Here is a 3,377-nt window from a genome sequence, read left to right on the forward strand (position 1 = left end):
AACATACACAAGCTATTGAAAATATATTTCCATCAATAATAATCAAAAATTATACATAGGCAAAGAAAGAAAAATGCTGCTTGAGAACTTATTAGAATTTGATTTAAGGATACTTATTTTGTATATTTTGACATGTGATGTTGATAATTTGTGTTTCTGCAGTTATAAAGCTTTAGTTTTTTGAATCTCAAAGTCTACTGTCATTAAATAATTATTGTTTGACCCCTTTATTGTCTGATTCCCCATAATTTCCTGCAACTGTGAAAATTTAAACAGATACAAATTGAAAAAAACGCTTAAAACCCATAATTTTGTGCAACTGAAAATTTAAATGAAACAAATGCTTAAAAATAAATAGCAATATTATCTGTCAAAATTATAAAAAAAAAATTTGAATTCTGCCATGTCTAAATATTTAGTATAAAATATTCAGTTGCATGGACAAAGATGTTACAATTTGCTTTTTGCTCATGCAAATGCATATTCTGCATTATTTATTTGCTTTGCACATGTAGCTGTATATTTTGTGTGCCTTCTTACCAATTTGTGCCAGCACACTCAACAGCCTGGCTCACGCTATTGGAAATGAGTGTGCTGGCACAACTGGTCAAGTCTTAGCAAAATAAAGGCTTATGTATTCAATATTCAACAACACCAAGTACAGTCCTCCATTCCTTCCTCACCTGAAACACTAACTAAAGTCACTGGGAACTTTGGGTGTAAAAGGAATGAAGGAGCAGGTCTAAAATATACTGCCATGCAGGACTTCTTTTTACCCATTTCTGCAGTTAAACAAAGCTCATTATTAGCTAATTGAGTCTCTAAAATAGCAGATACCTGAGAGGGAGACATTCCTTAGAGCGGTTTCAGAGTAGCAGCCGTGTTAGTCTGTATCCGCAAAAAGAAAAGGAGTACTTGTGGCACTTTAGAGACTAACAAATTTATTTAAGCATAAGCTTTTGTGAGCTACAGCTCACTTCATTGGATGCATGATTCATCTGAATGCATCCGATGAAGTGAGCTGTAGCTCACGAAAGCTTATGCTCAAATAAATTTGTTAGTCTCTAAGGTGCCACAAGTACTCCTTTTCTTTATTCCTTAGAGCGTACATAGAAAGAAGAGAAAAACACATACATAGATAATTTTGAAAACAAATCTGAAAATAATTCCTGTTATGTGTCTGGAGTTTTCCTTAGGATCCTTCTCTGGGGGGAAAGGATGCAGCTTTACTGCCCTGATGCAGCTTTACTGGCCGGCAATGACTCTGCATGAGTGACCAGTGACTCCATCCACCTGTATGGAACTCATTGTGGGGTCAGACTCCTAGTGGGCACAAACACTACTTCCCTGGAATTCTGGGTTAGGTTCAGAAAAAAATATATATTCAGATTAGATTTATTAATAGTAACTAAAAATGCTTGGTGCTTATATTTCATGTGACTACATCTTAACATCAAAATATACCTAATGAGAAAATGAGCAATAGTTTGCTATGGTATGGCGCTTTAGTAAAGCTTAATATGTGAAGCAAATATGGTTAATATTCTTAAAAATATGGGGCCAGATACTCAGCTGGTGAAAAACAGTGCAAATTCATTGCCTTCAATGGAGGTGCACCCATTTACATCTGCTGGAGATCTTGGCATAGGACAAATTTCATATTATTCTTTCCATCCATTTTTGAAATGCAATTATTTTAGATTTTTATAAGCAAACTGCATATAGGCAACACAATGACTGTAGCATTACTGTCAGGTTTCTATTTTTACATATTAGTATCACTTAGCCTCAGTGGTTCTTGTTACTAATATCAAATGTTTGTGCACCAGAGGAAAAGCAAGTGATATCAACTGTGAACTGCTTTAGATTTTTTACATCACTTCACTTAGAAGTTTTGCGATGCACAGTCCATCTTCTATGATCACAATGCAAAAGTAGTAAGCATAAGCTCTGACTTGTGTGGGGGAGAATGTGCAATATTCATAAAAAATAATGGACAATCACTGGGTCGGGAGTCTAACTCCCAAAGAATAATGCTGACTTTAAATAGAAGTGTGAAGCCAGTTCTAGACCAATGAATCTAGAGCAAAGCCTGGTTTCATCCTTTCCAGAGGAGAAATCATAGGACTAACAAAAACAACATAAAAAGAAAAGGAGTACTTGTGGCACCTTAGAGACTAACAAATTTATTAGAGCATAAGCTTTCGTGAGCTACAGCTCACTTCATCGGATGCATTTGGTGGAAAAAACAGAGGAGAGAATTATATACACACACACAGAGAACATGAAACAATGGGTTTATCATACACACTGTAAGGAGAGTGATCACTTAAGATAAGCCATCACCAACAGCAGGGGGGGGAAGGAGGAAAACCTTTCATGGTGACAAGCAGGTAGGCTAATTCCAGCAGTTAACAAGAATATCAGAGGAACAGTGGGGGGTGGGGTGGGAGGGAGAAATACCATGGGGAAATAGTTTTACTTTGTGTAATGACTCATCCATTCCCAGTCTCTATTCAAGCCTAAGTTAATTGTATCCAGTTTGCAAATTAATTCCAATTCAGCAGTCTCTCGTTGGAGTCTGTTTTTGAAGCTTTTTTGTTGAAGGATAGCCACTCTTAGGTCTGTGATCGAGTGACCAGAGAGATTGAAGTGTTCTCCAACTGGTTTTTGAATGTTATAATTCTTGACGTCTGATTTGTGTCCATTCATTCTTTTACGTAGAGACTGTCCAGTTTGGCCAATGTACATGGCAGAGGGGCATTGCTGGCACATGATGGCATATATCACATTGGTAGATGCACAGGTGAACGAGCCTCTGATGGTGTGGCTGATGTGATTAGGCCCTATGATGGTATCCCCTGAATAGATATGTGGACAGAGTTGGCAACGGGCTTTGTTGCAAGGATAGGTTCCTGGGTTAGTGGTTCTGTTGTGTGGTGTGTGGTTGCTGGTGAGTATTTGCTTCAGATTGGGGGGCTGTCTGTAAGCAAGGACTGGTCTGTCTCCCAAGATCTGAGAGAGCGATGGCTCGTCCTTCAGGATAGGTTGTAGATCCTTGATGATGCGTTGGAGGGGTTTTAGTTGGGGGCTGAAGGTGATGGCTAGTGGCGTTCTGTTGTTTTCTTTGTTGGGCCTGTCCTGTAGTAGGTGACTTCTAGGTACTCTTCTGGCTCTGTCAATCTGTTTCTTCACTTCAGCAGGTGGGTACTGTAGTTGTAGGAATGCATGATAGAGATCTTGTAGGTGTTTGTCTCTGTCTGAGGGGTTGGAGCAAATGCGGTTATATCGTAGCGCTTGGCTGTAGACAATGGATCGAGTGGTATGATCTGGATGAAAGCTAGAGGCATGTAGGTAGGAATAGCGGTCAGTAGGTT

The sequence above is a fragment of the Dermochelys coriacea genome, chromosome 7, assembly GCF_009764565.3.
Source record: "Dermochelys coriacea isolate rDerCor1 chromosome 7, rDerCor1.pri.v4, whole genome shotgun sequence".
In the NCBI taxonomy this organism is placed as follows: Eukaryota; Metazoa; Chordata; order Testudines; family Dermochelyidae; genus Dermochelys; species Dermochelys coriacea.